Below are 24,410 nucleotides of genomic sequence, written 5' to 3' on the forward strand. Positions count from 1 at the left end.
GGCGCGAACCCGGTTCCCCTGCATCGGCAGGCGGACGCCCAACCACTGCGCCACCAGGGAAGCCCTCCTGTGTTTTTTTTGTTTTGTTTTTTTTTTCATTTTCTATCTCTTGTCTTTCTCTTCCAGCCCTACCTCTTGGTCTAAGGGAACACATGCTCCTCCCTGAATTGCCTTGTCCTTCATACCCTTTGTTTGTTCACCTCCTACTTGTCCTTCAAATCTCAGCTTTGTTGTCATCTCTACCAAAAACCTTCCCTGGTTACCCCCGCTGCTGGCGAAGACTTCTTTTCTCTTTTCTCAATATTCTCCTGGTGTGCTAAGCTCTAACCTAGGACTTAGCACACTGAATTGTAATTTTGTCTTTTTCTCACATTAGACCGTGAGCCCTCTGCAGGGAGAGAGAGCATCTTCTGCGTCTCCAGCCCTTCAGGTCCTAACGCAGTGTCTGGTATGCAGTACCCACTCCAGACATGCCTCTGAATGAACACAATTCAAATTGGGTTCAATATGCTTTCTTTCCTTTTTTATAAAAACGTTAACAGAACTTCTTATTTCTGCCTCTTTTTCTCTCTCACCTCTAGCAATGAAATCAAGCCAACGTGCACCTGAAAACTATTAAAATGAACTATCCAAATAGTTCCTCCCAACTAAACAGGACAAGGACAGGATGGGCAAACCACTTAGACAAAGCTTCCAATCGAGATGGTGCTATCAGTTTCCCTGATGAGAAATGTCTGGGGTTGTCCTATTGTTGTGATTATGGTTAATATTTTTGGGAGACCAAATAAAAACGGAGATGAAGGGCAGCATTATATAATGGACATAAGGGGCTAAAACACATCTAGTCCCGCACTAAAGCTAGGATTTTGTATCATCCTGAAAGTCACTGCAAAAATAACAATTGGATCCTCCTTCCCCTTCCAGCAACCTGCCTCCTGAAGCCATTTTAATAGAATATGTATAATTTAGAAGATAAAATATATGTCAGTGTACAATAACCAGAAAAATAACAATAAAGAGTAGAATTATTTCACAAATTCTGAAGCAACCATCCCTTTACAGTATCATGAGATTATCAGATTGCCTTGACTACTTCATGTTTATAATATGTCCCCAAGGAAAGGCCAGTGTAAACACTCCATGTAACTTTAAATGACTATGAAACTGGTTTTGTTCCTTCACCAATTATTTGGAAACCCAGTGATGAACTCTAGAAGAAGATAGCAATGAGAAATGAAACCTGAGAAATGATGGAAAAAATGACACAGCTAGCGTAATTACTAAGCAAACCTGAGCAGATTAGTATTTTTTTCTTACTAACACAAACCAAATCACAAAAATGACTTTCAGGGAAATAACACCAATCTTGGTGTTCTACTTTATTGCAAGATGAGAGAAAAATAGAAAAGACAATAAAAAGGCAAATTCAAGCATGTAATTCAGAATTCAGATGTTAGCATTAAAAGATCGTCAGATAGAAAGCTGATTAAACATTCCCAAAACGTCCCAAGATTGATGTTTTGAATAGGGCCTCTCAGAAATGAGTGCAAAACATATACTTTTGTTAAGTATGTCTTAGGTGAAAAGCTAGACTGCACACTGATCTGACTCTCTCCAATTCTGAACTACTGTTCAGGAGCAATTGTATATGAGATTGAAATAAGGAGCAGATTCTTTCTCATTTTAGATAAAATGGCTAAAATAGTTCCCTCACTGAAGTCTTGTTCAATGAATTTCCAATTAGAGTACAGGTTTCAATACCTGGAGTCAGTCATACTCACAGTGGGGAGAGATTAGGCTTTCTAGAGAGGCAGAAATATAAAAAGCTAAATTCTGTTATGGGTGGTTAGGAGAAGCATCTCTCTTTACCTTGATGATATCAGCAGTTATTATGGAAAATGCCATTATATGGGAACCAAATCTTATCTCATGAAGGGACTGCACATCTATCTACCTCTTAAAGGAAAAAAGTTCGATTTGCAGAGACACAGGTACCCTTGGAGAACCTTCAGAGGTTGGGGAAGGAATAGACAAACCATCTGGAGGGCTGGTCTTTAAAGAAAGTTGAAATGTCCATGAAACAGAGTTAATGTATCTGAGGAGGAAAGTTTATACGTGAGGTGGTATGGCTGTTTTGTCCTGCTGGAAGAGCAAAGGCTCTCAGCTCTAAATTATCAAACCTCATCTGGCCAGTAGATGTAGGCCAACTGCAATACACAGGTCATTTCTCCACAAAGAATGTACAGCCCGCCTTCCGTATAGGGGGTGCAGAACCTGTGGATACTGAGGGCCAACTGTGCCATTTTACACAAGGAACTTGAGCATCTGAGCATTCTGGTATCCACGGCGGTCCTGGAACCAACATCCACGGAGGGACGAGTGTATCTCTAGTCTATTCTCCCATGGTAAATACGGTCCCGTCACTGGTAAGCCAGGCCAATATCTGGGAGTTTTCATGCTTGGGTCTGGGCTCCTCAAAGAGAAAAGAGCTCCCTCATGGTCAGGCCATCTACATTCCATAAGTACTTGGGACTGTCTGTGACATGAAGACCCGGAGCTAAATCCCGAAGACACTGCTCTCACAGAACTCACATTCTCCTGCTCCTAAAGAAAAGTTGACCTCATCAACTGTTCCTCCCTGGAATTTTCATTCCTCCTTCGGTGAACTCCCCATTGGCTTATGAGCTGCGTGAGGGGAGGGAACGTGGCTCCTTCCTCTTCCCCGTCCCCCCAGTTCAGTCCATACTTAGCAGCTGTGCTCAGTCAATACTGTTGAGTAGAGCTTCAGCTTGACTTGCCTTCTGTCATAGGCTCTTTCTCTTTATTTGACAGTGATTTGTTTTCCTGTTGCCCTTCAGCACTCCTACAACAAACCAGGTAAGAGCAGGCTGTGTCTCCTGATCTGACAATGCCCACAGGGCCCAGCACAATCTCTGGTTCTAGGTGTGTAATAAATATTGATTCAGTGATTCAGAGGAGCGCCTTGAGATACCCTTATTTAGTAGCCCTCTAAAGCACAATGTAAATTATTTTAGCTTATGTCCAGTCACATTTTCCTTCTATACTTGTATTTTGGAATATCTTAGAAAACAGGTTGTTTTTTTTAAGGTGGGGTGGAGGTATATTTCTACTGATCCATTAAGCCCGAATTTTAAAATTTTGGTCTGCAGACAAAGACAGAGCCCATGGGATGGGAAAGCAATAAGACAGAAGAAGCTGGGACCCTGAATGACGGTGTGAAGTGGAACCCCCCTGCCAACTTGGCCTGTCATCTGGAACAGTTACAAAAAGAAAAATAGATTTTAATGTACTTTAACCACCTTATTTTTTTGGTCTCTGTTATAGCAGCCTAGTACTTAACCTAACCAACATAAGTGCCGGTCTTTCCCTTTAGAATTGAAAGTGCCACAAATTAGCAGCCCAAGGGCCAATTTCAGTCTGCAAACACATTTTGCTTGGCTAGCAGAGTACTAATTTTTTTTTTTTTTTGCATATAAAGGTTTTTAAACTGAGCGCAAGCTTACAAATATACCACATTCCCCAATACTCTTTATTGTATTTTATTTATTTAAATGTTCTGTAAGGCCCTTATAGGCAAAGAAATTTGTGATGCCAGCTAGGTATCTTTTCTCCGCTTTAATCTACTAGCACAATAGGGAGAGAATGCATGGATGGTTGGTGTGTTTTGTCTGATAATAAAGCCATCAGTATTTCATGATTTCTTTGAGAATTAAGTTTAGATTTCTTAGCTAGGTATTTAAAGCCCTTCAAAATCTGGCCTCTAATACACCTTCTCAGCATTTCAGGTAGTAGTTCCAATACCACCCAAATACATACTCTCTGTATTGCAGCCAAGATGTCCCACCTGCTCTTCTCCAAATACTGATATGTTCCATCCTCCATATCAGGGTTCATATCAGCACTTCCCAAACCGTGCTATGTAGAATAGTCCCCCAAAATGCTCTACCACAAACGAATTAAAAACAAAGACACAAATACATATTAAATAAAGATTTCTATAGTAAAATAAGTTCAGAAAACATTATCACACCCACCCTTGGAGAATGATGAGGAAAAATTACATATTAAAGCCTCTGAAAGTTCCTGCAATAAACAAACTTTCTTAGTATCATTTAACTCACGATTTCCTAAATAATTTGACAAGGATACCACTTGTTTTTGGCAAATGTTGCTCTGTTAATACACTATTCTGCTCCTTTTCCTATTTTCCCCATTTGGTTTATGTACCAATGTGCCAAGGGGAAAGCAGAATCTGAACTCTCTGAGCTAATTAACACATTTAAGGCAAGGCTCAAGGATATTCCACGTCTTAACTTGCAGTCACTTTAAAATATCTACATTAGGGAAATGGATCAAGCTGGTAACAGGTATTATAAAGTTAAGCTACCTAGCTGAAAAATTTTTCCATAGAACAACTCTAGGTAGCATTAATTTTCATCAAAACCATAGCTTTCATTTATTCAGTACTAACTACGTGTTTGGCACTCTGCTAAGCACTTTAGTCATATTAGCTCTAATTCTTCCTGCAACTCTGTGTAGTTGGCAATATTCTGATTTTACAGAAAAGGAAGCTTAAGCTCAATGAGGTTGACTTGCCTAAGGTCACACAGCTAGTGGCAGAATTAGGATTAGAACACAGGTTTGTTTAGTTATCTTTATATAATGAATTTTATTGCATTTTAATCCAACAAATATAATGCTAGAGACTTGATAATCCAATCTAGCCCAGAGGCCTTATCACATCTTTTCACCAATTCCTGCAGTTAATAAGAGAAGAGTAGTATTTCATTAAATTAAATTTCATGGTTCGACTTCACATAAAGAGGGTTTATGAGTTTGAGTTACAAGTGATTAAGCATTTAATTAAAGGACTATGTCTAATAGATATCAAAACACCTAAATAAAAAGTGAAAAAAGATTTTTACCTATTTGTATGTTTAGAAATACTGGATGCATGACATCACAGAATGAACTGGAAATGAAGGGATCTTAAAGATCATCTAGTAATGGAGTAATCATTGTGTCATAAAGAATTTTAGACTAATAAAATAATGAGGTTTGATTTTTAAAAAATAATTCATTAATATATTTGCCTTCCTACAACTTCACCTCATTAGCCCCTGGAACAAGCAGAATAAATGTAATCTCCCTTCCATTTTGCTACCCTTCAAATATATGAAGACAGTCCCTCAGCCCCAGTCTCTCCCCCAGGCTAATATTCTTCCTTTCATTGTTTTGTCATGTCAGCAAATTAATTTCCCCATTGCCCCTAAACATTTAGAATTATACATTTATTATACCTATAATAAGCAGAAATAGATATTTTGCAAGTGGACCCAACTACAAATTAGCTTTGTACAAGAACAGAGAAACACTTGCTTTAGGGAATTTTTTTTCAAAGCACCGTAAAAAAAAAAAAAATTTAAAGAAAGAAAATTTTGCTGCATTTTAGAAAACGTAAGTTCCAGTATATTAGCATAATAAGATTAGTATTTTATAAATATTTGAAAATTAATGTTGTTATTTTTTAATGCATCATAAACTTAAAAGTATTTCTTAATTAACCTGGTTTTGAACTAGAAGGTGTTTTTAAGCAACCTTATTGTTTCTATGTTCTGAATCAAAGTTTTCTCTAAACTTGGACAGTAACAACTGTTAATCTGCAAAGAGATCAAGCTATTTGTAATAGCTTCAGTTTCTGATTATAAACTCTTACATATACTAGAGAAAAAAAATAAGGAAATGCATTCTCTGAATACATCAGAAACTGATTATCTTAAATGAAACAGACATGAAACTGTATCACCCGAGGGCTACCCTGGTTTATGGATGTAAAACAGAAAAAAAAAATTAATGCCCATCATTCTGTTCTTCCTTTTTAGGTTTAATTCACATTGCTGTGAAAACATTCACAGAGAGCCCTGCTTGCTAAACCACCTGAGGACACATGCAATGACAAGGAAAGAAGATGACCAGGGGCCATGTGCTAATTTTAAGACACTTAACACTGATTTTGGTTCACCAAGCATGGAAAGAAAAATCACTGATGAACTGAAGCAATATATTTTAAAAGAATTCTTGCAATGACTTGTCCAAGACTACAAAAAGAAAAAAAAAATTACAAATAGGTAGGTGCCATTTTCTAAATATATAACAAAATTAGTTACTGTTTAGAACCACAAAATACAAAGAGCTTCCATCTTTTTTAAAGTCATTTTTTTGTGCAATTCCTACTCACCCAGCAATTACTTAGCTACTGATGCCATAATTCACAGCATTTATTAAATTATAGGATCTATATTATACATTTCCGCAGATACCACGGCATGCCACAAATTGTGCAGGCCACTAGACTTTGAAGTTCGCTGGCTCAGCACAAACACAAAGTATTTTAGAAGTAGCAGAAAATTCTTTGTGAAATATAACAGAATGAATTAGACTGTTCAGGCCATGTCGTGTTAGCACAATGGGGGAACACTTTTAAGACTTTAAAGTCATGTAATACAATTCTAGCCTGGATTTTTCTTGTTAGAAAAAGTAGAATGGGAGTGATTGGAAGAGAAAAGGGCCAATATTTGACAACAGAAATCAGCATAACCTTTTAACTGCAGCAGCCATGGGTGACTGCCCTTTGACCTTGAAAGATTATGTGGGATTTCAATGACAACAGCTGGAAGTGAGCATGTGTGAATGGAGAACACAGATCTGAGGCCTGGTACAAAAGGCTGCACAATCTCTGCCCAGATCAGAGTGCTGATTAGAAATTGTTTCCTGGTCCTGGCTTAATAGAGTGTGATAATGAAAGTTTTTTTTAATTCTTCCAGCAAGAAATCATTGGTAGATTTCTTCCATACCGGCTCTCCCTCTTCAGCCCCTCAAATCTTCTGGGCTTGCATTTATAACAGCCCCATCTTTCTTAAGGACATAGTTAAAAACAAAACTTTGTTTCACAAGCTACCTCTCACAGACAAAATTTCGTTAAGTTCCTGACTTCTCCTGAGTTTTAAAATAACCTCTGGCATTTCACGCAGGGTAGCATTATTTTTTGTTTAAGGATCTGTCGTACACACACACACACACACACACACACACACACACACACACACACACATACACACACCCACATGCACACACAGACACAACTTAAATGAGAGTTCAATGAAAGCAGGAACTGTATCTATCTCATCTTTTTAATTCCACCATTTATACAGTGATTAGCATATGGTGGGTCCTCACTATATGCATGACAATGGAACACAGAAATGAAGTATTTATTCTTATCCGTTTATTCTTTTTATTTTTCTTGGGATATAAAGGTAGGTTCCTACACAAACATTTAATAATATCACCTTTTTCTTCAACCATTTTCACATATAAATTAGCAATGTTTTATTACATCTTTAGGTATGTTTACCCAACAAGAATTTATGAAAAAGATGAGTAATTACTTCCTTTCAAAGATAAGGTAACTTAACCTAGTAGATATAGAGATTTGACTGCTTGGTGAATGTGGTGATTTTGATCCATAAGACCCTCAATGAATGGCATTCATTGAGCTGAAATGTACATAAACTGATGCAGGTGCAATCTCAAATTCCTATGTGGGATCCCCATACTTGCTGACATTGTTCTGAAACCACCCGAATGATGCCACATGATTACTGAAAGGACACTGAGTTATGACTCATTTATGTTGTTTTGGTTTTACCATACACTCTATCTTACCTTCCATTGCTCTGGATTTTGCTAATTTCTCTAGCTCTGGATTTTACTAATGACTCTAGTTTCTATATCAAATGAGCAACTCCTTAGCTTCAGTAGAAGGTAGCCTTTCCTTTATGCAAATAATACCGACTTGGGGAAAAACCAACCTGGCTGTGCAGTGTGAGACAAGCAGAGGCTGGTGAAATTGACTTCCAAAGCAGACATGGGTTGTCTGCCTACATCCTTCTATAGCAACTCTAGATGTTATTCCAAACAAGCCACGGGACAGATTGTTTTTCAGAACAGACCGAATCCATTTGCTGTTTCAAAATTCTATAAACAGAGTATTAAGGAATTCAATTCCCACAGCAACTATATGGGCGTTGGCTTCAGTTTTATGGGAGTTTCTGCCAAGCTCACATACTTGTAGAACTATTGGTTTAGAGTGTCCTTTGCAACCCAGAGCAGGAGGGATCATTGCTTGTGATCTCAGTTCACTTTAAGGACTGAGTCTTGCTGGTGACAGGTACACATGATAAATGTTCCAGAAGCCTGACCTAATTTCCCTTGAAGTGAGTGTTTTGGTAAGAACATTCCCTCAAAGTGTCAGCTTGCAACCAAGGATTCAAACCTGCCAGTGTCCATTCTTCTTAGCGAGTTATTACCATTGCTTTGAAAGTTCACTCAAAAGGAAGCTAATTCTGCCTCACTCATCAAGCTTCTTCAAACTTACTTTTGCATTTAAATAAGTTATATATCTAATGTAAAATAAGTAATTATCAAACATACTCAGTTTCATAGTTTTTAGATGTTGGTGATCAGAAAAACAAAACACTCTAGGCTAAGTATAAACCAAGGTGAACTTGCAATGTGTCTTTTCTCTTGTAAAGGGATCAATATGGCAACACGTTCATTCACCTTGTCTTTCAAAAATTATATTTGCGGGACTTCCCTGGTGGCGCAGTGGTTAAGAATCTGCCTACCAATGCAGGGGACACGGGTTTGAGCCCTGGTCCGGGAAGATCCCACATGCTGCAGAGCAACTAAGCCCGTGAGCCACAACTACTGAGCCTGCGCTCTAGAGGCTGCAAGCCACAACTACTGAAGCCCACGTGCTGCAACTACTGAAGCCCGCACACCTAGAGCCCATGCTCGGCAACAAGAGAAGCCACCGCAATGAGAAGCCCACGCACCGCAACGAAGAGTAGCCCCTGCTCGTCGCAACTAGAGAAAGCCTGTGCACAGCAACGAAGACGCAACACAGCCAAAAATAAATAAATAATTTTTTAAAAAATTATATTTGCAAGGTATTATTTACATATCATATAGTAGTAGGGAAAATATTACAGAAATCAGAATCCTAAATGTCCTAAGCCTCAGTTTCTGTAGCTGTAAAATGGCACTAACGGTTGCACCTACTTTAAATGTGCTGCTAGGAATGATGAGATAATGTATTTAAAATATTTGGCCAAGAACCTAGAACACAGAATGTGTTCAAAAAATGATAGCTATTATTATAATAATACATCTATTCTTTATATCTTAGATGTTGATCAGACAGAAAAATTTTAAAAGAAACAGGTAGAAATAACTAGGTTGTTTTGATGTGGAATAGTAAATAATGTAATATCCATATAAAAGTTGTGTATACAAATAAAAATGATGATATAATTTTATTTATAATGAATTTTTGAGTGGAAATGAAGTTATTTTCTAAAGCAAGCAGCAAAAAACTTATTAAAAACAAATCCTCTAGTATTTCTCAGGTTTTTCTAAAGTGAGATAAAAGCAGTACTTAGTCTCCCAATTGTTCTAAATAAACTGAGCGCAAATTTTAGGAATCTGATTCCTATATTTACTTATAAATATATTTATTCAGAGTATTTGTAAAAATATAATTATTTATAATTCCTAAAATAATTTAAAATATAGATTTATTCTTTAAATGCACCTTAACTATCTACATGGGCCGAGCATTATCCTAGGTATGGGGATACAAATTTTGGTTTCATATCTTGGGGGTGATAACTATAGAGACTCAACCAAGAAATGGACCCTAGGTCAACTTTTTTCCAGCAGATCAAGTTTTACCTAATTTGTCAATAAACAATATTTAGGAGTATTTAGAGAAAGAGAGAATGAAAAATGGCACACTTATTTTGCCAGTTACATTTTATTTCTTTATAGAATTTTTAAAGAATTTTGGTTTGCTAAAAATTCTTATTGGTAACTAAATGCAAGCTGCATGTTCTAGAAAAACAGGTATTTAAAAATCTAATTTTGTTTTTCAGTATTTTTCAGATGAAAACTATTTAACTTTTTTAAACATTAAAATCCTTCGGATGGCATAAAAATGCCTACAAAATAAGCAATATTAACATCGAATGTAGAAATACCTTTTTGAAATGAACTACCCTCAATCCAGGGCCTCCATACTTCAGCTCCTTACTTCAACATAGACAGAGAGCCATCAGAAAGCATCATTAGAGGAAGGGTCTTAATTCCTTATAGCTTTAAATCAATGCTAAAAGAATTTGTCCTTTTAGGCAGAAGAATGATGAACATGTTTCCCTTTACTGACCTTGATCACTAAAGCCCTTCATGATGCAGGCCATTTCCTTGATTTTAGGGAAAACAGAAGCTTTGTATGACTCACAGAGTAACCAGGTACGTCTTAGACCCGGCTTTAGCTAAGCCAGAGCACTGAGCTCTTCTTCGAATTTCTGCAGTGTTTCTCCTCAGGGTTATCAGCGTTTTGAGAGGGATTCCTTCCAATGTCCAGAACTACCTTGTATGCTGTGTAGGACATTTAGCATCCCTGGCCTCCACCACTGAATGCCAGCAACATCCCCTCTTTGTGAGAACCAAAATTGCCCTCACACGTTTTGAACTCCCCTCAAGGGGGGACATTTGGTCCTTTGGTGAAAAATATTCTCTAGTGTATAAACACTGTCTTAACAAATCTCATTAGGTATTTGATACTATGTAATTTTGCCCACTACTGAGCTGACTTATTTGTCTCTATAATTAGAATGCAAACTCTTGTAAGCCAGGGACTGATTCTTACAATTCTTTTGAAATTTCACTTCCTCCTCAGTCCTCCCCTCTACCCCTCACCCTTATCCAAGTATTTACTTCAGATATTACAGTTAGAATTTGATTTTTAAAAATTATATCAGAAATACTATAAGTTTTGTTTTGTTTGGGGGGCTCTCATATATATGGTCCATAAATATAAAACACATTTTGGCCTTTCTGGAAGAGTCTTGATTTCAAATATTGGCTCACTGGTCTGTATGTGTACGTGAACATATTGGCCAAGCCTCTCTGATCTCCTCTTGTTGCCGAGAAGACACATTCACTGTTAATAAACTCCCAGGAACCCCACAAATAGTTTGTTCATGACAATGTCATTGTACCTCAAGTTCGCAGACTTTACAGAAATATGAAGTAACATGTAAAGCTTGAAAATAAACATTCATTCTGCTCTCTGCTCTCAGTGAAAGGATGTAGGTGAAATAAAAAGAGACAAAGGGCCAAAATGACCCAAGTCCCTATTGCTAGCACCAAACCAACTACATTATGAAAATAAACCAAACTAAGCAACAACAGGCTACATGCTGTCAACCAACCAGGAATTGCAATGAGTGCCTTTGTCTCAAATGTTTGTTTTGAAGGAGGGCAGCTCCTCCAGCTCTCTCATTTTCTTCTTTAATCATTCTGATACTTTATTGAATTTTTCCAAAAGTAAGAGCCAAGGGCAGCTACCCAGTACCTGTGGCATGGAAGTCCTTCTGCTTTGTGATCACCAAGGTGCACTGCATTAGCTCCTTTCCTACCCCTAACAATAGGGAGCTATAAAATCTTCCCAGGTTGCAGAACAGTCACAGGGCAGGTGGGAGCCCTGTGTGCATGCATGCATACCTGTACATATACGTACGTGTGTTTAATTTTGTTTACTCCCTCAAAAACCAACACAGAGAAAAGCACTTTCTTTTCAGATGTAAACTGTCAGGGGCACCAAATAATATATTCTTCACTGATGTAGGCATTTCAGGTCTTCAATGTCACCATTAGCAACAATACCACGAGGGACATGATTTGTGGATAACTTGAACATGGAGCCCTTCAGGACACAGCTGGTGAAGCCAACAGCATTCTGCTCTGTTATATAGTAAATCGTTTGACAAAATCAGTAAGCTCAATGGCCAATTTCTGAGGTTCCAGCTACTATCAAAAGGGTTAGGGAGAAGTTAAACATAGTTGTTGTTGTTGTTTTAAGGTGCTTTAATTATAAACCTAAAGTTTTCTCTACAGCCTGATTCATTCATTCAACAAATCTATTGATGCCAATCTATGAGCTAAGTCTAGGTGATGAACTTGGAACAAATATTAAGAAATTCCCTGTCTTCAGTTTAGAAAAAATACCTTTCAAAGAAGAACTAGTAAGAAGAATGGATTCACCTCTGCAAGACCCAATTCAAATGTCATCACCTTCTGATTTCATTTCTGTATCCATAGAGCATCACAGGCCTCTACATTGTAGGCTCAATAAATATTGACAACTGTCTGAGAGAAGATGAGAGTGTAAGTGATCAAACTTATGGAGATCAACAAGGATAACCCTATGGCTAGGGAGCCAAGTGTATATGTTGGCAGCAGGGGAGATGGCAAGTATTACTGTAGATAAAGGTTGTCTTTTTAAATTTAATTTTATTTATTTTTTATACAGCAGGTTCTTGTTATCTATTTTATACATATTAATGTATATATGTCAATCCCAATCTCACAATTCATCCCCCCACCCGCCTCTATCCCCTGTGCTTTCCCCCCTTGGTGTCCATACGTTTGTTCTCTACATCTGTGTCTCTATTTCTACTCTGCAAACCAGTTCATCTGTACCATTTTTCTAGGTTCCACATATATGCGTTAATATACGATACTTGTTTTTCTCTTTCTGACTTACTTCACTCTGTATGACAGTCTCTAGATCCATCCATGTCTCTACAAATGACCCAATTTCATTCCTTTTTATGGCTGAGTAATATTCCATTGTATATACGTACCACATCTTCTTTATCCATTCGTCTGCTGATGGGCATTTAGTTTGCTTCCATGACCTGGCTATCGTAAATAGTGCTGCAATGAACATTGAGGTGCATGTGTCTTTTTGAATTATGGTTTCCTCTGGGTTTATGCCCAGTAGATAAAGGTTTGAAAGGATGATAGGGCCGAAATTTGTAGACTTTCAATAAATTTGGACAATATTCTGTAAGTAATGGTCAGTCTTGAATCATAATTTAATGTATTATTATTATTATTATTAGGGGAATGTTGCCCATAGCTTATTATTTATGTTTATAAGACATGGTTCTCATTCAGTTACCAGCTTTGAGACCTTGAATAAGCTAATTAAACTTTCATTAATTTATCCAGACAACATATGTTGAATACCTATTTGTTCCAGGCACTATGGGAGTCATTGGGGTGTATATCTTTGACCTTTAGGTACTTGCAGTCTAGTCGGGGAGGCAGGCCAATATTGGGACAATTACAATACAACCTGATAAAGGTCCTGGTAGTAGAAGCAGACTCTGAGAGTACAGAGGAGGGTCCTAGACTAGTCTGGGAGGGTTAAAAAAGGCTTCACGGAAGGGAAGTGAAGTCCTGTACCGTCCCCAAAGACCAGCAGGATTAACACTGTGAAGTGGAGGAAAGTGGCACAGTTTCTTTGTGGGTAGGAGAATAACAATGGAGTGACGCTAGTGAATGTTTACTGAGTGCTCACTACGTGCCAGCTATTCTTCTCAGCTTTTCATGTGTTATTTTCTTACAATCTTCAAAGTGCTATGAGGTAGGTACTCTTCTGTCCTCATTTTACAGATGAGGCAATCGAAGCACAGAACATCATCTAAGCCAAAGGTCACACAGATAGTAATTGACAGAGCTGGGATTTCAACTCAAGCAATCTAACTGAAGAACCCATGCTCTCAACCATGGCACTGTCCATAATTGCATGAATAAGAATATCTACTCCACAGGCCCAGGCACTGAGAAAGGGCTCAGCAGATGACGACACGATTATAAGCATCACTGTCATCAGTGTATACATACAAACCCCTGATCTGCAGATCTGACTACAGTAGATTTCCTTCCCACCAGATGATGGACTCAGTGGATTCTACCCAAACTGAAACTCCGGCTTTATAGTCAAAGGGAAGTGTCCTTCACCAAACAACCCCGTGGGAAGGTTAATTCTTCCATATCAGTACCACTAAAACCACGAGTTCTGAAAACAATTTGTATCCTTTAACACCACTTCCCTCTTACATCTTCACCATACATATGATTTTGATCCATACTTGACTACTACTTAATTTACTGTATTTTTGTTCATATGTGCAAGCTTAAAGCAGTGCCAACTTAACAGTGGAAGAAGCTGTGAGTTAGCTGTCACTCGAGGGACAGAATTATTCTAAAAGTTACAAGCTTGTTTTTTTTTTCTATCAGTTGAGACTCTGAATAAACTTTACTGTAAAGAAATTCCAATTTGAAATTTTGTCAAGTAAAAATGTTGGGGAGGGGACCAACAGTGAATTACAGAATGCCACTAAGAACCATAATTTCAGAACTCATGTGGCTTTGCCACTCAAGTTAGGTAATAAAGAATTCTAATAAAGAACAAGCTTGGAGCAATGCTGATATCAATGTTTTCACCTGAGAGCCCGTTAAAGGATGTGGACACTGCATTTACAAAGGTCTGATATATAGCAAAAGATGAAGGAGATTATAAATTTCTTGCTTGGCCATGGTTCACCTCCATGAACTCTGTTGCCCAACACTCAAAGCGCAGGCCAGTTGTGTACCCACAAGTTTACGTAACCAGGCTTATCATTATCAGATATTTACTGAGTTGCCAGTGATATAAAGAATGCGGGCGTTACTATTCAGAAGAGGTAACATATGGCTCTCCACACCTGGATGGCAGCCAACCTCTAGACAGAAGTGGGCCGCCTCTCTTCCTCAGGGAGGCAGCATAGGACAGAGCCTAGGCCTTGCTGCCCGGCAGACGTGCACTCAGATCCCAGCCCTTCTCCACGTGCGCAAGCTATGCAAACACTTTGAGCCCCAACTTCTTATTCTATTGCTGGAGCAAGGATTGAATGAAATAATGCAGAGACCCCAGCATAGTACCTGTAAACATCGGTGGGTACCATTTCCTAATATTAAGCTGATGCTATGCCTAGGCACCTAATATTTCAAAGGCGATTCCAAAGGGATGAGACTGAACAGTCTGGCAGGCCCTTTCTTAATAGGGACACTACCGGTATTTTAGGAAAGTTAGTTCTTCATTAGGTGGGAGTATCCAGAGCATTATAAGATATTTAGCATCCCTAACTCCCCCCTTTATTATTCCGCATACACTAAAGGGCAGTAAGATGCTTCTTCCCCAGGCATCTTCCCCTCTGCTTGTCACCAATACCCCCCAAAGCATGAGCAGTACCTGCTCCGTTGAGCTTGGTTAAAGTACTGAAGAGCTCCTTAAGAGTATTAAGCTTGCAGTAATATGATCAAAGAGAAAGTGAAAATGGCAGTTCTAACTGGAAGGAGGTTGAGCCCCTCCACTTCCAGGGGTCTTTCCCCTACTCAGTACCATGGTCTCATCCTTGTTAAGGTCTGACTTGTTAGTAAAGTCTGATACCACACCTGTACTACAGAAAATGTGGCCACCAGCCCAGCACACTAAAGAGGTTTCCAAAACACAAAGAAACACTGAATGGATTAACATTTCACCTGAGACACATCTTGACTGAGCAACTCCAACTGGGTCTTACTTTGTAAACCATCTCTGTCACAGGAAAACTCTAGGCATTCTACTGTGTTCAAAGCAAATGGACTTAAAAACAGACTTCCAATGTATTAAAAAGTAAAAAGGAAGCAATTGCTTCTACCCATGCAATCATTCTAAGAAATAGAAAAGAAGGAAACATCCACCTAAATTTCCTAAAGAAAACCGTTGAGGTTTTCTTTCACTGCTTGAACTGAGGAGAACTTGGACCCAAGTCTTTACATACATAAACCTTCCTGTGAATTTTCCTGGCTTTCTGTCTCACAGTTGAAAGCGAGATTAAAAAAAAAAAAAAAAAAAAAGATTTAAATCATGAAAAGATTTCAGTAAGGAAGAATCATGTATAGATTTGTGGGTCAGGGAGCTTTTTTGGCGGGTACTCACATTTTGCCCAAAATAGAAGATAATGGATACTGATATTGAAGAAAGAGCTCAAGACTCTGAGATTCGTAGGAGTGAAGCCAGGGAACATGAATTAGCCATCTCTTCACATTCAAGCCGGATGAAGCCCCCTGTAAGGACTGCCTGGCCCTGGGCTCCACATAATTAACATAATGTACAGTGTCAGAGCTCAGATGAAAGCAGTAAAGGCCTTGTAAGGAAAATCAGAGAAAAGAAGAGGAAGATGGGAAAACTCTACAGAGAATTCACAAAGAGATAATGAACATTTGGTCTCTCTTCTGATGATCATGCACATGCAAAATGGTTTGAGAGCCGGGCCCTGCAGTATAGATTACTAAAGAAGAGTGGGATGGGTTTCTCATGGCTTCTGTAGAAATGCAGGGTTTGAGGACCTTTACATCAACATTGATTCTCAATCATTCACAATAATTAAGTGTGGGTCCTACTTGGAATACAACATGGAGTGTCACCACCAGGGCTCCTGAATCAAGACAATCACAACAATAACAATAGCAGGAACACCAACAATGATCGTTTATTGAAGACTTACTAGGTACTTGACATTACAGCATAAAAAAAATTTGAGAGTCAGGCGTTGACTTCTTTGCTTCCTAACAGAAAACTAAGACAGAAAGTTTGATTTGCTTGAGGTCATATGATAAGTAAAAGACAAAGCCAGGATGTCAACCTATATGATTCCAAGCCCATCTTCTTCCCACAGGGACACCCCCCTCATTACACCACAGCTCGCCTTTATGAAGAACTACAACTTACTACCACCCCCCCACCGCCGCTCACTAACATGACAGTCCCATGTTACATATAGCCTTGAAATCATGAACTCGAATTATACACACCTGGGAAGGAAATCTCATCTCATTCATTTTAAAAATAAATCTTTGCTCTTTCCCGTAGTGTAACACTGAGACCTCAAGGAGTTCTTATTATCAATGATGATGATGATGTCCTATGGATTTTTTTTCCGTTCACTTAATCCCTTGACTCAAGCAATAAGACGGCAAAGCATGTGAAAAACTGCATTCATTGTTTTGTTAAAGATTGTCACTACCACCTGCTTTCTACCATTACCAGAAAGAAAATGTGACTTCCTTCTTCTCTTTCCCCCTCTGCAACATTCATATAGAGATAACCTGGCTGTTACTACATTTTTCCAGCTTAAAAATTTAAAGCCAATAAATCCCAAGTACCACCAGGTTATTCTGCTACACTTGTCCTTCATCTGGTTCAGCTACAGAAGGGGATAATGATCTGTCATAAAGGTAAATTCATTACCACGAGATAATATCATCATACTCTACTGCCCATTTTCACAGCCAGCCACACTCTCTCCGCGATGCTGTATCTCAGTTCTCCAGGGAGCAGTTTACCGCTGACATAATAATAATAATAACAACAACAACTTACATTTATAGGGAAGACAAGACTGCCTATATTTTCTAACTCTTGACAAAGAATAGCTCCCAGTTCTACTTCAGATGCGTCGGAAAATCTGGAGTCTTTAAAAGATGCCTATAAATGGATCTGCTAAAGGTTCATAAAAGTTTCGCTATCACAAACAGGTGACTCAATTGCCAACTTCCTTGTGCCAGGGAAATACTCACAGTGGTATTACTCCAGAGCAGCTTAATACAAACACAAAAAGGAAACACGATCATATGTGGGTCCTGGAAATGATTCTTCATAGACTACTGGCTGATTCACTTGGGCATTTGGCGCACTTATCCAGGTGACTGATTTTAATTGCAGTTTAGAAAAATCAGATTTTCTGGTGTTGGATTGTGGTATGGTTATTGTAGAATGCCTAGATCCTTCCATATTCATGCCACCCCACTGGATTTTTTTTTTTCCTAAAGACACTGCTGTAGGCTAAAATGGGTAATCTACTCTCCATTAATTAACCCAGTGCTTTCTGGATGCCTCCTGTGTGCACAGTACTGTGTCTGATATGGTAGAGGAAGGCAAGATGAACTGGACAAGATCGGCCCTGAGAAAGACACACCAGGGCAGGGTCGTTCCCCAACTTTGGCATGGGGCAACTCTTCTTATATCCTAAGAGTTTTGCATTCCTGGGTGTGCAGGACAGGCAGTGCCCGGCTGTGCATACCTGGATGTGGCAGAACAGATAATACTTGCCGATGCAAGGGAACAACTCCTCAGGACTCCCAGGCCAACACCTGGGCACTGCATGTGTGTGAGAGGGGACTGGTGCTAGTGAAGAACCTCCACGAACTAGGTGATTCGGGCCAACATCATTTTGTGGGTAACCTAGTAATCAATAATGGTAAGTGGTAAAGAAGAGGTGCGTGTGAAAGAGAAAGCATTCTAGAAACAAAAGCCAAGGAAACAAAGAAACTCTACACCAAATCCTATAGAACTCTATACCAGATCCCTATCCAAGAGCGATCCCGGGGTTTGAGGGTGAGAGGTGACTGGCCAAAAGGCAGGCAGAGCGCCACGGAAGTGAGAAAAGCAAAGAGGCCAACTAATGAGTCCCTGAAAACACTCGGAAGACAGTGCCTTGCTAACAGAAAGGCAGTCCTTTGGAGCCAGGCGCCAGGTTTGAATTCCAGCCGTACCCCTTTACAACCTAAGCCTTAGAGTCTGCATCTGCTAAATGGAACAAATTCTGCCCATCGGAGGATAAAATAAGAGGGAGGGTCCTGAAGAGATGATGGTTATCCTTTTCGTTTCCACCCCACTGGAGGAGCAGGTCACTCCGGGTTTGGCCCCAGGATGTGCGGAGGAAGGTTTCCTCAAACGTTTCCATGGGGACTTGTAACAACTGTCTGGGTTCTCAGATTATCTGCCTAAAAGGTCTGCATGGATATCAGATTTCATGAGTCTTCTTTTTTTTAATTTTTATTTTTTTTAATTGTCCCTCTTCACAGATGATATAATTCTTTTTTTAAAAAAATTATTTATTTATTTATTTGCTATGTTGGGTCTTCGTTTCTGTGCGAGGGCTTTCTCCAGTTGCAGCAAGTGATTTCTCTGATACTTCTTTTGCTGTTTTATGCTGCCCCTCCAAAGCACAGAGATGTCTGCCGGGCCAGCCAATGGCCATCTTGTGAGAGTAATGGAGGCTCGGTAAGGTACACTCGGCCTGTCGGACCATGGAAGCAAGCTGCCTCAATGTTATCCTCTGCCCCAACAGCCAGTTTCAGGAACTTCTGGTTCCTTCCACGTTGCCACTCTTTCTCATGCCCTCCTTCCCCTTTTCACATTGCCTCTGCTCTCCATCTCAATGTCTCTCCTCTGGTTCTCCATCCTATCTCCATTTTCTTCCTGCCTGCTCCCCTCCTCTCTCCTTCAGAGGGGTTACTGCTCCCCCCCTCTCCCACGCCCACCATGCATTTTAACATCCACAGCATTTCCACCATTTCCCCTTTGCCCTAACTTTACACTCTGCTATTTTCCTTTGCAGTGGGAATTTGGACAAGGGACCAGGAAGTGTCAGACTTGAAAAGCCCAGAAATCTACTTAAATTTCATTGTGACAATCACGGCAGTTACAACTAACATTTGATTTGCAGCCTCATCTGACCCCTGCCGTGAGACAAACACTATTATTCTTCTTCCCATTTTCAGATGAGATTAAGAGACCTGGGCAAAGATGCAGTTATTCATTGGAGACTGGTGACTCCAAGTTCAACTTTCTCCTCGCAGATTCCCTCATGCTGCCTATCAGGAAGGAAGCAAAAGGCTGTGCCACGTTTCAGTTCTCTCCTTCCTTATTTATTCCTCATAGATTTGAGTGTCTCAGGAAACAATGGTATCCACTACCAACAATATTTCTTGGGATGCTAGGCGCTTTCACCTCTCCAGTCCTACCAACGATCAGCTTGTAGATAGAGGGTCAGTTGAAGGTCAGCTCTGGGTGCTCTCCGACCGGCCATCCTGGATGCCTCCCCAAGGGTCACTCCCCCAAGTCCTCTGTTCCTGAGCAGATCCTTGTAAGCTCTATTAGAAAAATCTCTCAACTCAGAACTCCCCATATTTTCTGTCTTTTTCACAAACTTCTAGACCAGCAGCTCTTTGAAAAGGAATTCATACACTCATTCCAGCTAGAGATTTAACCAAAGGAATTTTAGGTTAAACCTAAGGCTTAGTACACTTTTACTTTAGAGGTCAAGCTCAAATAAACTCAGAATAGAGATAACAGAGCTTAATGCTGTCACCATGATCTCTTATCTGGATTACTGTAGTAGCGCCCTAATTGGTTTCCCTTCTTCTGCCCTTGACTCCTACAGCCTACTCTCCAGGGCACAGAGATCCTATCTCTCCCATGCTCAAATCCTGCCACGGCATCCATGCGTCGAGAGTAAAAAGCCAAAGTCTGACAACAGCCTCAGTGCATCTCAAAGTGTGATCCCTGGACCACAGGGATGGGGCAGCAGCAGCATCACATGGAACCTTGTTAGAGATGCAAACTTCTGAATTAGACGCTCTAGGGGGAGTGCCCCTCCATGTGTGTTTTAACAATAGTCTTCCAAGCGGTGGTGATGCTGCTAAAGTTTGACAACCACTGTCCTGCATGAGCTGCCCTCATCCCCAGCCCTTTACCCGAGTCCCCTCTCCCTCTCCTTCTTCATACCTGAGTCCCTCTCCTTCTCCTTCTACTTCCCTCTCCTTCTCCTCACTCCCTTCATTTCATCTTCACGAGTCTCCCCCCAGATAGGTGCCTGTCCCACTCCCTCACCTCCTTCTCGTCTTTGTTCAAATGTCAACGTCTCAGTAATGCATCTGTGGCCATCTCCTTTAAAACCCAATCTACTCTTGACTCCCCACCCCACTTCCTTTCTTAATTTTTCTCCACTTCTAACCAGATGACACACTATACATTTTTCTGATTTATGTTTGAATTCTGTCTCCATCAACTAAAATATAGTTGGGGGGGGGCAGGGTTTTAGGTGCTTTATTCACTGATATATCCTGTGCCACTAGAAAGGTGTCTGGCACAAAGTAGGTGCTCAATACATATTTATTGAATGTGGAAGGGAGGAATGATTGTTCTATCACTTAGTAGCCACATGACCTGAGCAATGTGTTTAAGCTCTCTGAGCCTCAGTTTCCTCATCGATAAAAAAGAGAATTAAGTAAGATGAAAAGCCTACAGTGCTCAGCTCATTTTAATCACTCAATTAAAAGTAGCAATTCTGATCATCAGAATAGGAAAAAAAAATGTACTTCAATCAATATCTTTAGAACCAAGTGAAAAGTAATAGTTTGAACTTCTAAAAGCATTCTTACAGTTTGGAAACATTTGCAGGGGTAGTGTCGGGGCTAAAGATACATTTCCCTTTCTCGAAACAGGTTGTTGGGAAAAGGAATAATCTTCCTGTGTTGAAACTGCTTTCCCAAAAGGCAGCATTTTGATGCATTAAGAACAAAGGAATTATAAACATACAATTTAATTATCCTTCAAAAACAAAATACATATTGAATAGGAAACACATTGAAAACTTAGATTTGTTTGTGGCTGTTTTTTCCAAAATATTGCAATAAAATGTTTGGGAACATCTAATAAAACTAATATGCAGCTGGATTATCCTGCCCCCAAACTAATTTATGCTGATTGCAAGATAGGTCGCAAGGTCTGCATGCTTTATTTTTGATGCATTCATTTTAATTGTTACTATGGACGAAGACTAAACACAAAAAATAAAACATCCTGTTAGGGAATGATCTACCAAACACACACCACATGTTTTCTCTTCCATCATTAGTCTAAGGGGGATTTCCACAAAACCGAGGTTCTTAGAAACGAAGCTTTCACTCGTCATTGCTGCATATTCCCACTTAGTCACCGTCTTGGGACCTCCCAGTTGTTCTCTGATGAAATAAATCTGAAGTTACACATTAAAAAATGACTGTAGCCAGGAATTAGGGGAACAAAACCCTCTTTTTGTACTGTTATGCTTAACAGTATAATATCAGGCTATACGGCTCAGCAAGTTGTTAACACGACCACACTCCATGTGGTTTCTACTATGAGCGAAGACTTCTCTAGAATCCCCATCCCGAGTATCTAGGTGAGGATACGGGTACCAGCCCACACCTTTCTGCAATGAATGAACAGGGTCAAAAGAAAATCTGATCACCGCATGAGGAAACGGCAGTTGTCAAAATACACGCTTTTGCACCTACCACTTTATCCCTTGTGTAAATAACCCTTTTAGTCCTAAGCAACAGTAGTGTGTGCATGTAATATTGTAAGTGGAAAAGTTCTCTCTCAGAGAGTGCTCTGGATGAAACTCAACGGAAAGGTCACCAGGCCAGAGGTGACTGCGTACTGCCAACAAGCACCTTAGGAAGCAGCACTGGCATTTGCTTTTGTAGGTGACCTGGCTTGGACAGAACCTACCCTGTCACTCCCCTTGAAGAACCCAGAGTTCTTTCCACTCGGGCAAAGTGCATTCAGACAAGAATCTGATATCAATCATTTCTATTTGGAGAAGAATTAAATCAGCTCACTCTCTCTCTCAAAAGGCTCTGCGTTGAGTCCTGTTTCCCTTTAACCAACAATAGACTTGATCTACTGCTAAATCAATCTTCAAGCAATTGGGGAGAGACTTGAGAGAGATTTTTTTTTTCTTTTCTTTTTTTGGCTACATCGGGTCTTCGTTGCTGCGCGTGGGCTTTCTCTAGTTGCGGCGGGTGGGGCCTACTCTTCGTTGCGAAGCGTGGGCTCTAGGCGCGTGGGCTTCAGTACTTGTGGCTCATGGGCTCTAGAGGGCAGGCTCAGTAGTTGTGGCGCATGAGCTTAGTTGCTCCGTGGCATGTGGGATCTTCCCGGACCAGGGCTTGAACCCGTGTCCCCTGCATTGGCAGGCAGATCCTTAACTACTGCGACACCAGGGAAGCCCGAGAGAGAATATTTTTAAATACTTTAAAAATAACCACAAGGGCAAATACCCATTTCCCCTACATACAGGCAAGAATCATCTTTGAGGAGCCAGTTTCTACCCTGAAAGGCAAACTCTGCTTTTTTTACTCTGTGACGTATAAAGATCCAGTCTTTAAGCAAATATCAGTTCTTAAAACACATCAGTGGGAACTTTAATCAAAAGCTTAGTTGTGAGAAACATTTAAAACCATGTGAAGACATTGAGATCTACCTACTTCCATAGATTTTTGTAAAGATCACAATGTCAACTTCTTTAGCTTTTGTAAATTTTCTGGTGGATTAGAAGCAAGTTCTGTCATTGATCATCCCGAATAATTTTCATTAAGTTAGACATTTGCATTAGTTTCTCAGTTTCTAGTTAGTGGACCCCAAAAGAAGCTATCTTACCAAATCCTCTATTGCATCCATGTCCTGAATGCCGCTCTATCCCTCAGAGTACCACTGCTGAAGTTCCACATGACAAAACATTACAACTAAGTGCCGTGAAAATCTTTCTTCCCTTGAGGAACTGGTACGTATCATCTCATAGGTAATGAAAATCACATAATTAATCATGTGTATTTCTCTTTTTCCTTTGGCTGCAAGGAAGTTCAGAACCAAGCTTATGGCTCAGTGCTATTAACTATGTAGAACAGTATAGCAGAATCTTTGTTCAAATTTAATTATCTTTCTACTTTGATTTATATATTTTCCAATCCTCATTTTTCACTTGACTATATTTTCCATTTTTACTGTACTTTTTCTTTGTAAGTAAGTCTTCCAATCTTTAAAAAGATGGAAGTTCATATATATACAAATTATATACATACAATCTATACACACACACTCATCTGTAAAGATTACAATTTTACTAGTATATTTTCATGAGAAAGAACTATTACTTGAAACAGAAATAAAATTGGCTGTACTGGATTATTCATTGTAGAGAATTATTTTAACAAGTTCAACAAATCTCTGTGGGCTATCTACCAATATACAGAAATAGCTATATCATACTTTAATGGCATTTTCTGTAATATTATTTTACCTAATACAAATGTGGATTTAGAGTTCTTGGAGTCTAATTTCTAAAATGCCTTATTCTCAAAAATTTCAGACGGGTGTCAATTTTTAAAAATTCAATATGCTTATTACTCAGACTCTACTGAAATCGGTTTCGATCTATTTGAATATCACGTAATTATACTTAGAAGAAGATCTGCAAGATATCCCATGAGATGATGCATAGGAAAGTGTTTTGTAAAACTCCAGGGTATAATACAAATGTTAGCTATCATTGCTGTTACCCATAGCATATAAAATATGATCATCAGAGCTGAACCATATTTTACTGCTAAGAATGGTGATAACTGCGAGACAGCCATAAAAAATAAGAAAAATAATTATTTTAAGTCATCCTTAGTTCATTTGCTCATTGAGAGGACCTTTAATGGGACTCTAGAAAATAAAGAGTATACACAAGAACCCTCAGATATTTGAAAAATCTTTGATCTCATGAGAGTAGGAC

At 39.4% G+C, this 24,410-nt stretch overlaps 1 protein-coding gene and 1 long non-coding RNA gene across 15 annotated transcripts in view; one reads left to right on the forward strand and one right to left on the reverse strand.

The window, feature by feature from the left end:
• The window catches only part of NFIA (nuclear factor I A), a 381,629-nt gene that overhangs the window by 148,130 nt on the left and 209,089 nt on the right, over window positions 1–24,410 (reverse strand). The gene's annotated exons all lie outside the window — the stretch shown is intronic.
• On the forward strand, window positions 1,426–8,979 carry LOC129392090 (uncharacterized). The gene is made up of 3 exons (XR_008617266.1): window positions 1,426–2,877; window positions 5,904–6,149; window positions 8,616–8,979. It is a non-coding gene; the product is annotated as an uncharacterized lncRNA (long non-coding RNA).

The sequence above is a fragment of the Physeter macrocephalus genome, chromosome 4 (genome assembly GCF_002837175.3).
Source record: "Physeter macrocephalus isolate SW-GA chromosome 4, ASM283717v5, whole genome shotgun sequence".
NCBI lineage: Eukaryota > Metazoa > Chordata > Mammalia > Artiodactyla > Physeteridae > Physeter > Physeter macrocephalus.